The sequence below is a fragment of the Sinocyclocheilus anshuiensis genome, unplaced genomic scaffold (genome assembly GCF_001515605.1).
Source record: "Sinocyclocheilus anshuiensis isolate Anshui unplaced genomic scaffold, SAMN03320099.WGS_v1.1 scaffold85, whole genome shotgun sequence".
Lineage (NCBI taxonomy): Eukaryota > Metazoa > Chordata > Actinopteri > Cypriniformes > Cyprinidae > Sinocyclocheilus > Sinocyclocheilus anshuiensis.
This window is the reverse complement of record NW_015536800.1, coordinates 1,144,293-1,156,675: the sequence shown is the minus strand read 5'-3', so window position 1 is coordinate 1,156,675 and position 12,383 is coordinate 1,144,293.

Below are 12,383 nucleotides of genomic sequence, written 5' to 3'. Positions count from 1 at the left end.
AAACCCCGAAAAAACCAAAAAAAAAAAAAAACTGTAGAAGGTCCGTTCTTCTGTCACGTGTTGGTGATACAAACTGCACAAGTACGAAGGAGATCAATGGAAAGCCATTTAATAAGATAAATCCAGGAGAACAGGCAAGGAAACCAACTTAAAGGTCCCCTGAAATGCTTAGAAACACAGCTCTGTGTTGACGTAATTTTAACTGAAACAGGAAGACAGGGCGGGACATATCAAGCAGCCCCGCCCCTTTTTAAAATAGCCAATAGCGTTCGTTTATATCACAGCTTGGGCTAGAGCCGTTCAGAGCCATTGAGCTCCGTAAAGCCGCATTTGACAGGGTATGCCAGCCACAATCTCTTCCATATTGCTATAAAATATAGCATTCTGTGTAGAATTCAAATAGCTCCGATACATTTTGTGGTCTGTGCCGACTCGTGCATGTGATCCGCTCCATGCTATCGTGCCTCTGAACCGGAGCAGAGTGTGTGTGCGGTGGTTAGCGTGACACAGCGCGAAACCAGACTTTCTTTTTTCCTCAATGGAAAGCATATTTACACTGTTTGACTCATTCCCTGTCCCCTGTATAGTGCACTACGTGTCATTCACTGTACAGAAAATACTATTTTGTCACTGTTTTGGAGCACACTGCCTTATAGATAACCTTAAGACTAACATATTGATACTAACACCCAAAAAACTTTAATTTTGATTTCATTGGGACTTTAACATAGATGGAGAACGGACGAAGACTAAGGGAGAACTGAGGACTTATAAGCATGAACCAAACAAAGGGAACTAATGAGATGATTAACAGACAACAGGTGAACAGAATGACATAATCAGGCAAATCAGGAAAACTAGGTCACAAGGGAGAAAACAGAAAACAAGGCATACATGTAACACAATGTCATAGAACAGGGGTGCCCAAACTCGGTCCTGGAGGGCCGGTGTCAAGAGCTTGATTAGCTGGTTCAGGTGTGTCTAATTGGGGTTGGATCTAAACTCTGCAGGACACCGGCCCTCCAGGACCGAGTTTGGGCAACCCTGCCATAGAAGAACCATTTTTGGTTCCACAAAGAACCATTCAGTCAAATGTTATTTAAAGAACCATCTCTTTCTTACCTTTTTATAATCTGAAGAACCTTCTTTCACCACAAACAACCTTTTGTGAAACAGAAAGTTTCTTCAAATGTTAAAGGTTGTTTATGGAACCATTTAGACAAAAAAGGTTTTTCTATGGCATCGTGAAGCACCTTTATTTTTAAGAGTGTAATGGATACAATATTACTGTTCAAGTTTGGGGTTGGTAAGATTTTTTTAATGAAAAAATACAGTAAAAAGAGTAATATTGTGGAATATTATTACAATTGTATTAGTATTTCAGTAATTATATTAATTTTGTGCATTTTTATTATCAGTATTGAAAACAGTTGTTCTGATTAAAATTTTTGTGGAAATCATGATTCTGTTTTTCACGATTCTCTGATGAATAGAAAGTTCAAAAGAGCATTTATGTGAAATTTTCTGTAACATTATAAATGTTTTTATTGTAACTTTTGATAAATTTAATGTGTTCTTGCTCAATATAGTATTAATCTCTTAAAAACAAACAAACAAACAAACAAACAAATGTACTGACCCCAGTTGAATGGTAGTGTGAATATATAAGTCAATTCTCGCTATTAACAAACAATTAACTATGACTTTTGCCTCAATAAACTCCTAATTTGCTTATTAATAGTTAGTAAGGTAATTGTTAAGTTTAGGTATTGGGTTAGGGATGTGGAATGTGGAATGTGGTCATGAAGAATATGTGCTTTATAAGTCCTAATAAGCTTATATGTTAATAACAGGCATGCTAATACGTAACTAATGAGAATTGGTCCCTATACTAAAGTGTTACCTATCAATTGTTTCTGCCATGATTTCTTTAAAGATTACATGCCCAACCTGGAAAGTCCGGCCTCAAATCATGAGGTAGGCATTTGTATTGCTGTTAATGTGTGTAATCTTGTAAATCCAACAAATCCAACATGGCTAGGAAGCAGTAGAAAAGGTCTATTTTAACACTGTGGTGCTAAAGGTCTCTGTCGAGGAGTTCAGCGATACATGTGTCCTATTTGTCTGGTCATTTTAGCTGCAGTGACTGTCTGGACTCGGTGCAGATCCAGAACTCCCCTGGGCATCTAATTAAAACAGGTCACAGGCATTTATCTAACAGTAATTACCCCTCACTCACACACTGAGGAGAGAGAGACTGCTACAGACCAGGGTTCATAAAGGAACGATAGAGAGAGAGAATGGGGCGAGAGGGATAAACAGTATTGATGGCTGAACTGTGAAGCAGACAAATCAAGATTTTTATCTTATTTCTTTGAAATTATAACCAAAAGGAAATGCATATCTACAGAGCTGTACACTTCTGTTTTGTCTTATATAGCCACACAAAATACAATATTTATCAGTAGGTACGTTTACATGGACACTTTTTGTTTCCATCGGAATTAATTCATTCTGATTGACGAATCCGAACATAGTGTTTACATCAAGTGGCAACCTTCCGGTCTCTCTGAGTGAAAGAGAGAGACGCTGAGTGAAAGGGGAGCTTTATAATGACTGGACACTCATTTATGACACTTTATTCACCAGGAAGAACAGCTCGTTCCGCGAGTCATACGTCATTATGCTATTTTTACGTCACTGCGCATACGCAGTACTTTCCAGTTTCGGGTTTCAATCCAATCAATTGTTTACATGTCCTCTCGCATGGATTACAAAAGGAATAAACCACCCCTTACAATCTGATCAAAATTTTAGTCGGATCTGACCAATTCGTGGTTACATGTGACTTTTTTATTCTGATTGTGCTTCTAGTCCTATTACGATCGGATTAGTAGGGTCCATGTAAATGCTGCTAGTGATGCCATTAGTTTTTAAAATAGCAACATTTTCACTTTAAAATCTAACAAAATGTACAATTTCTTTTGATTTTCACCTAATTTTTTTTTTTTTTAGGACTCACCAGTCCTAAATCAACATCCTTAGACTCATCTAGATTAAATGTACAAAAAATTACTGAAATAAATGAACTTTTCCACGACATTCTAATTTATTGAGATGCACCTGTAAATGTCTTTTAAACAAACATCCCTGTAACTTTCTGAGTTAAATTCATTTCAAATTTTAGGTTAATTGTAAAATTACAGTTTTTCCCTACAGTTTATGTGATCCAAATTTTTGTCAATGCCAAGAGACATACTGTATATGAAAACATTTATAAAAAAGTCCTCTGAGTACATAGTAATAGACTCAATTAATTCATTCATTTTATACATTTAAGTGGATGGTAGATTTGTAAACATTTATAAACTGATCCATGTAGAGTTATACACAAGTTAAAATCACACAACTTGTAAAGAAAATGAAATAAGCAGGAGGCTGCACCCGAACATAGATTTATATACCTTTGAACGTGTTGAACAGACTAATCCAGTACTAACCCATTACTCAAAAATCAGAAACTGAAAAAGATGCCATGTGTGTGCATGCCCAATGTCACCGATGCCTCTGTCCAGACAGAGTGTCTGGCCACCAGGTGAGTGATAAATTGCACTGCTAAGAAGGAGGGATGCCTGTCTCACACACACACACACACACACTCCTGGCAGCTGATGTGTGTCTCATCTAAACACCTCAGTATAGAGACATCTCGTCAAGGTCACCTGTGCCAGCTAATCAACCGTGGTTGTGTGTGACCTGAAAATCACATTCATTGTGTGGATCAGCCAGCAGTTCCCACAAGGCTTAATAAACATACTAAATAATGTCTTACTAAAAATGTAAAAACAGGGTTGGGGGATAGAAAATGGCATTAGCTCTGTATTTAAAAAAAAATGTCAGTGGAAATTGTGTGCATGTCAACTGACATTAATGCATACACAAACATGTCATTATTTAAATATAATTAAAGGTAACACTTTAATAGGGACCAATTCTCATTAACCCTCTAAGCGCCAAAGTCGCAAAATTGCGACAAGACATCATACTTAATCAAATAGACTGTAGTTCCTAATATGGTGTAATATCTCATTTGTATTCCTTACCACTAGATGGCAGACATCTAGTACTTCAATTCTAGACCAAAATTATGTCACGTTCCTATTCAAAGTGTTCGAGGAAATAGCAGAGCAAGTACGCTATCGTGTCATTGATGTGGAAGCAGTTCAGTTCATAGCGTGCGAGTAAGAGGTAGAGGCAGCAGGGGTAGGAGAAATAGGGCTGGAAGTAGCACTAGCTCTTTGGATCCATCAGAGCGGCTCTGGATTCAGTGCCCCAAAGAGGTGGGAGTGGCCACGGTACATGGTGCAGTCAGTGTGGGGTAGGTCTGTGCGCTGTGCCATGCATTGAGAGGTACCATACTCTCAAGAACTATAAACTGTGTCACCTAGATACCTTATTGGGCAGATAGCTGGTCAACTGATCAAAAAATAGGCGCATGCATTTTACTATGGTACAGTAATATAGTAATAATTTACTACTTTCTCCTGTTTTACTGTATAAGTTCAAACATCCATTCAATATCTATTATTTCCTGAATATTACTGATGAACTGATCAAAAAGTAGGCTACTGTTCACATGCATTTTACTACTATATAGTATAGTAATAATTTAGTACGTTCTCCTGTTTTATTGTTGGTTTCCTCTTTTCTGATCATTTGGAATGAGGATAAAAAGACAAAAAAAAAACATGCAAATAAGTTCAAACACCAATTCAATATCTACTATTTCCTGAATATTATGAAATTCAAGATCGCCGCCCCCGATGACGTCATAATATGCAAATTAGACGAGTATATTTACACCCCACATAAACTTTCGGTCATGCCCAACATTTTTCTAATTTACATTAGATCTCTATCTTTAAGCCCTTTCAAGCAACAAGCTTTTAGCTTAAGCTTTTAAAAACCCTGGCGCCTAAAGGGTTAATAACTAGTTGCTTATTAGCATGCCTATTATTAACATATTGGCTGTTAATTAGTACTTATAAAGCACATATTCTGCATGACCATATTCTACACTTCTAATCCTACCCAATACTTAAACTTAACAACTACCTTGTTAGCTATTAATAAGCACCAAATTAGGAGTTTATTCATGCAAGTCATAGGTAATGATTTGTTAATAGTGAGAATTGGTCCTTAAAATAAAGTGTGAACTAATTAAGAAAATATATTTTCCCCCAAATTCAGTTTATTTTTGTTTGTAATTTTCTGTATTACGTTTTTTCCCCATTTAAATTTTTTGTAATCTGTTTTAATCATTAAAAAGCACGTCTAATTAATTTAAATCATGAAACTTATACAATTTAACAATTTATTAAATGTTTTTAAAAATAAAATTTTCACATGTTCATGTTCATTGCATTTTCATCTGCGTTTTCAGCATCATGGAATTTACAGGTCCCTGTTTATCATGTTACTTTAGGTAAGTTTAATGTTTAGATGTGGTTAATGTGTAAAAAATATTTTCAAGTAAAAATATCTAAATATTTATATAAAAAAATAAGTTAAAATTACTTGACAAATAACACTAGATAAAACATTTTAAACAATAAAATGTTATTTTAAATAAACCATTTTAACAGAATTGTAATATAATCTCAGATTATAATTTTTTTATTAATTTTTAACATTTTTTATTACAAAGATATTTTCAATAAAGATGATCTGAAAACATATTTTATTATCTTATAAGTATGATTGCAAATAAAAAAAGGATATTTCTTCTGGAAAGCATGTCAAATATAATTATTAAGATACATTTTTGTAGGTCTGTACTTGTGTGAAGAATAAATAAAGAATGATGTCCCAATTCAAATCATCTCAGATAAAGCTTCTCAGGTAAATCTCTCGCTCTTTTCTCTCTCTGTTCTTGTTCTCTCGTCTCGCTGTTGCTCATTGTGTCACTGATGAGGCTGAAGTGTAAATAGAGACAGGGAGCGAGGAGATGTGACAGCAGTGTTCATGTGTTAAACTCGATAGCGTCGTCTCAGATAACGCACTGCACTTCCTTTCCTGTTCCTCCACATCAGAAGATCAGAGACAACAGAGGTGCATGTGTATGTGTGTGAAAGTCGCCCCTTCTAAACCAGACGAGCGAATGGGTGCTTTGAATTGCATTCTAAAAACATATTCGCTTGCAAAGTACATGACAAATCTCTTCCACAAACCCCAAGGGTACAGAATATGTTCACCTTATCTGGAAATTAAATACATTGATGTGTGTGTGGGTGTACATACTTAGCTACAAATTTGTCCCCAGAAGTTAGCTAAAACTGACAAAACCTTCATTTAGGGAAATCCTGAAAGGCCTTCATTTCTGAAAATAAATAAATAAAAATAAAATAAAATAAATTAATTAATATTAATAATAATACAATATAATAAAATAAAATAAAATATAAATATTTTCTATACAGTTAAGATGGAGGTCTGTATGGAAGCCACTGGATAAAAAATAAAAACGGTAATTGTGATTTTTTTTTTTATCTCACAAATCAGACTTTTCCTTGAAATTCCAATAAAAAATTTTTAATTACAAGACATAAACTTGCAATTTTGAGAAAAAAATGTCAGAAATGTGAGAAAAAAGTAAAAATTGTGAGAGATAAACAATTCTGCAATTGCAATTGCAATTCTGACTTCTTTCTTGAAATTATGAGTTTGTATTTCACAATTCTGACTTTTTCTCTCTCAGAATTGTGTTTATATATAAACTCAGAAAAAAAAAAAACATTTGTAAGATATAAACATGCAATTCTGTGACAGAAAGTTCAAAAGTCAACACCTCGCAATTCAGAGTTAAAGAGATAAGAGTTTATTATATTTCACAAATCAGACTTTTTTCTCAAAATTGTGAGATATAAACTCAGAATTGAGAAATATACATTCAGAATTGTGAGATAAAAATGCGTAATTAACTTGTTATTAAAAAAGCTTCCATAGATTTGTGTCAGCCTGTTTATCAGTATTTAAAATTATCTAAAAACAATAGATGTGTGTCCCCATTTAGATATCTAGTCAAACTACTTCTCTTCATCAAAACTATCCAACAACATACCAAAACAAGATACAAAAACTGCAAAATTATTAATGTACAAAGATGAAAGTAAAGACTTCTGAATGAGTTTTGCTTTGGTCAGACTTGGAGTGTGGGTGAAATCTCTGTGGGCGTTCAAAACAAGCTCTTTAGCTTCATAGTGCACAAAACTACTTCATGCAACTGAGTGAGTGTCAGGCTTATTTAACGTTTCCGTTGATGAGAGAGTGAGAGAGGGAACGAGAGAGAGCGATTGAGTAATATTAATAATAATTTAAGGTTTTGGCAGGTCTGGGATGCAGAGAAAGTTCAAAGCAACAATCACTCACCATTCAGTCAAACTGATGTGATCTATGTGACAGGCCTTGCCAAATCTCTTCCTCACACACTTAGAGAGAAGTTAAAATAAACTCATTGCATGTTGGTTCAGCTGTTTACTAGAATGAACTCTGAACATTTCTTTACTCCCACACACATACACCTCATGCATATATACATATACATACATACATACATAAAAACATATATATATATATATATATATATATATGAATATTTTTTGTTAAAAATGTCCCTATATGTTATGGTTTATTTAACTAAACTTAACCAGCATAAATAACTTTTATTTATTTAACTTAACCAGCCAACGCACACACACACATACTGGTAAAAAATGTATAACCTGAATGCACTGTAAGTTGCTTTGGATAATAGTGTCTGCTAAATGTATAAATTATATATATATATATATATATTTATTTATACATACACACACACAAGTAAACATAATTATGCATGCAGATGTGTATGCTATAAATTCTAGATGTTTGTTGTTTTTCTATATAACATGTTTGTCTGTATACAGTGGTCCCAAAATATATTTGGACACTTTTGGACAAAATATATGAATTTCTGTAGATAGATAAAATATGAAACCGAGTGGCATCTGAAAACCAATTATTCAAGAGATTATCCTTTTTCGCACTTGGGTCAATGACATTTAATCCTATCTATTAATTTATTCAAATTTCAAGCAATTCATGCATGCAACGTTTTTACATTTCAACTTTCAATATGAAGAAAAAAAAACCTGTTTAAAAACATCTAATTCTTGAAAAGAAAACCTTAGGTTTGGCAAAACTTATGTAGCAAATTAGCTCAAAAGGGAAATGTATATAAATAATTACCCTCGTAGTTGGTTTGATGATTGAGGGGTGTTACAGAGTATTTGTTAAATATAACAAAAAAAAAATGTGTCTGATTGGTCCAGACGCTACACTTATTTACAATATTTAAACAAAATAATAATAATAATAATTATTATTATCATTATCATTATCAGAAATATATGATTAACATCAGCCAAAAAGAACCCAAAATATATTTATGAATTAATAATTCCTGAAATTACTGGAAATAAGTAGTAAAAATACTTTTTTTTACCGTCATATATATATATATATATATATATATATATATATTTAAAAACTTTTTTAATGACAGAGATGTACAGTACATTCATATATATTCAAGGCATCTTATTACTTTTTACATGACATTCATTAAATTAAATAAAAAAAGAGAGAGCCTTTAGATGGCATCTAAAAATAATAATAAAATTAAAGAACAAATAAGAAAAAATATTGTTTTAATTATGAAAATGTTTTGTTCTGGCACTGGACGTACAAGTGTTTCTGTGTTTGACACAGACTTCTTAGTTATTTTATGAACACAAAGATTGCATTTATAAAAACTGTGTGTTTTAAAATAGATTTTCAAAGATTTCCCCCTATTTTTATCATGGACACTCATCATTTCTTTAAGATCAATTCTTATTTTCAATTGTCTAACAAATTTGTCTTGTCTAACAATTAGCAAATTAACAAATAACAAATTAAATATTTAAATAAAAGGCATGCATATATTGAAACTGTTGCTTAATTGACCGTTCGCAAAGACTCACCCTCCTTAGTTACTGTTGCTATCCCCGACAAACAATGCCGCTCTTACACTACACATGTTCTTCTCACACAGTGAAAAATACATGAGCAAAGAGGAAACTGACAATGTGCAGACAGACAATACAGAGCAGGTTACTTCTGATATGAAACAAGGTCTCAGGACTCTCAGCTTTCACACACACAAAACAGTATACAATTCAAAAGACAATATACAAGAACAGTAATGGTATACACAATGTCCCAAGGAGATGTGTGTTCATTCACAGAAATGTTTTTCTATGAATTAATTAGAGAAGAGTCCATTTTTATGGGCATTGTGTGTCTTTCCTAAGGGTAAATGAATTGTGAGTTTCTCTGCCCGCATTCCTTTCGGCAATAAAACCAGTGGTATCAGCATTGGTTGCCATGGAACCAGAGGCCTGTTCTGCCTTTCTGAGGTGTTAGATGCATTTCGGGGGAAGGGTCCATAGACCCTCGTAGTTGGTTTGATGATTGAGGGGTGTTACAGAGTATTTGTTAAATATAACAAAAAAAAAATGTGTCTGATTGGTCCAGACGCTACACTTATTTACAATATTTAAACAAAATAATAATAATAATAATTATTATTATCATTATCATTATCAGAAATATATGATTAACATCAGCCAAAAAGAACCCAAAATATATTTATGAATTAATAATTCCTGAAATTACTGGAAATAAGTAGTAAAAATACTTTTTTTTACCGTCATATATATATATATATATATATATATATATATATTTAAAAACTTTTTTAATGACAGAGATGTACAGTACATTCATATATATTCAAGGCATCTTATTACTTTTTACATGACATTCATTAAATTAAATAAAAAAAGAGAGAGCCTTTAGATGGCATCTAAAAATAATAATAAAATTAAAGAACAAATAAGAAAAAATATTGTTTTAATTATGAAAATGTTTTGTTCTGGCACTGGACGTACAAGTGTTTCTGTGTTTGACACAGACTTCTTAGTTATTTTATGAACACAAAGATTGCATTTATAAAAACTGTGTGTTTTAAAATAGATTTTCAAAGATTTCCCCCTATTTTTATCATGGACACTCATCATTTCTTTAAGATCAATTCTTATTTTCAATTGTCTAACAAATTTGTCTTGTCTAACAATTAGCAAATTAACAAATAACAAATTAAATATTTAAATAAAAGGCATGCATATATTGAAACTGTTGCTTAATTGACCGTTCGCAAAGACTCACCCTCCTTAGTTACTGTTGCTATCCCCGACAAACAATGCCGCTCTTACACTACACATGTTCTTCTCACACAGTGAAAAATACATGAGCAAAGAGGAAACTGACAATGTGCAGACAGACAATACAGAGCAGGTTACTTCTGATATGAAACAAGGTCTCAGGACTCTCAGCTTTCAAATTTTGCCATTTTTAAAGAAATTAAAACAATAAATACTGTGTATAAATACCAAATACTGTGTTGTGACAGATCACTTTATTGCCTCAGTTCAAACACGTGAACCGATCATCTTTTCATATTTATGTAAAGCACGAAATGAACATAAATAAACATCAGAAAGTATTTTAAGTCAACCGCGGAACACACCATTTCATGTTTAAGTCCACCGAAGTTAATCTACTCTCCTGTCTGAATGTGGTTAAGTCAAGAAGGGATACAGCTGCGGCTTGGGCATTTTCCGAGCCAACAATATAACGTGAAACCTATGAAAATGGTTTTAAAAAGCTCATGGTGCCATAGTTTAATAATTTTAGTGTCGCAATGACCGTCTTTTTGCAGTAAAGGACCTGCCATAGTTTAATGAGTGGGAAGATGACATGAAGCGATGCGAGGTCAGCTGCATTGAAAACAGATGTGCATATACAGCTCCAATTCGGGGCGAAGTTCACGGGATTTTTTCCACAAAATGATAAGAGCACACGTTTTAACATATCATTTAATTATTTCACACTCAGTATTTTAACTGAGCCACGCATACAGCGCTGGACATGACAGGTTTTCTGGTACGCAAAACAAGTACTTTAAAGGAATTCCTTAGCTTATTGTCATTACTGTGGTAGCCAACAACAGCACAGCTTAACCCTCCGCACATATTTATATTTAGTTGTATTTAAAAAGTTTAAATTCAGTCGATCTTTTTAACCCTGTTTTAACATGCATTTCAATGGAGACCGGCTGTAGATGTCGGGCAAGATGGCGGATAGCAGCGGCGGCACATAATATCCGTGTTCTTGGTCAGATCGCCTGTCAATCAAGCTCTTTGCGAACGATCAATTGCCAAAATATGTTTTGAGCCCACTGTATATACAGCTGTGAAAAAAATGAAGAGACCACTGCAAAATTATTAGTTTCTATGATTTTACTATTTATATTTGTTTACTATTTATAGATGTGTTTGAATAAAGTGAACATTTTTGTTTTATTCTAAAAACTACTGACATTTCTCCCAAATTCCAAACAGACTTTGGAACTCTTTTCCAAAAGAAAAATGATAACTAATCAAAATAACAAAAAAAGATGCAGTGTTTTTATATCTTAAATAATGCAAAGAAAACAAGTTCATGTTAATTTTTAAACAACACAATTAGTATCAATACTAGTTCAGAAATCAATATTTGGTGGAATAACCCTGGTTTTCAATGGCATGCTCTCTGACAGTCTTTCACATTACTGTTGGGTGAATTTATGCCTCTCCTGGCACAAAAATTCAAGCATCTCAGCTTTGCTTGATGGCTTGTGACCATCCATCTATCTCTTGATCACATTCCAGAGGTTTTCAGTGGTTCAGGTCTGGAGATTGGGCTGACCATGACAGGGTCTTGAACTGGTGGTCTACTCTCCACACCTTGACTGACCTGGCTGTGTGGCATGGAGCATTGTCCTGCTGGAAAAAAAAAAACAATCCTCAGAGTTGGGGAACATTGCCAGAGCAGAAGAAAGCAAATTCTTCCAGATCATCACCAATTCTCCAAATTTCACAATGGGTGGCTTGTAGGCTTGTCCAGGTCTCCATCTAACCATTAGACCATGTGTTGGGCAAAGCTGAAACCTGGACTCATCAGAGAAGATGACCTTACTCCAGTCTTCTATGGTCCAATCCTTATGGTCTTACAAACCTCAGCCTGGCTCTTCTTTGCTTCTCATAGATGAAGGGCTTTTTTCTAGTTTTGCACGACTTCAGCCTTACCCCTAGGAGCCTGTTTCGAACCGTCCTCGCCATGCACTTCACCCCAGCTGCCATTTGTCATTCTTTTTGTAGGTCACTTCATGTCATCCTATGGTTGTTGAGTGACCTTTGAAT